A 572-nucleotide genomic window follows, 5' to 3' on the forward strand; every position below is an offset into this window, starting at 1 on the left:
CTTTATGTGCCTCAACCACCCTTTATGTGCTGTTTATATCTTTGCATTCCGATGGCAAGGGAAAACATGGTGGTGAGACTTCAAACTTTTTATCTTTATTCCGTATGATAATATAATATCAAAAATAACCAGAGCCTATTACTTTTAGTGGTAATTGCATTTCACCTTTGTCTTTGTTTTGTCTTTATAAAGCATTGATGCCTCTAAAGAAGATGGATCATTTGGTCGGCTAGTTAATGATGACCACAAACATCCAAACTGTAGGATGAAAAAAATTGTTGTGAATGGAAATCCTCACCTTTGTTTGTTTGCTCTGGATGACATCAAAGAAGGACAAGAAATTACCTATGATTATGGATTTGACTGCCCGTGGAGAACTCAAGTAAGCTGCTAATTAGAAAGAGTAGAAATGTATACAGTTGTATTTTAGCTACAGTGTGATGGACATTTGGGTTGTGTTTCTTTAATTTTCAGTTATGTTTTTATGTGTTTACAGCCAACCAGTATCTGCACATCTGTTGATGACTCCCAACCTCCACATGCATCAAACACTGAGTGTGGTACAATTGACC

This window comes from Austrofundulus limnaeus, unplaced genomic scaffold, assembly GCF_001266775.1.
Source record: "Austrofundulus limnaeus strain Quisiro unplaced genomic scaffold, Austrofundulus_limnaeus-1.0 Scaffold3321, whole genome shotgun sequence".
NCBI lineage: Eukaryota > Metazoa > Chordata > Actinopteri > Cyprinodontiformes > Rivulidae > Austrofundulus > Austrofundulus limnaeus.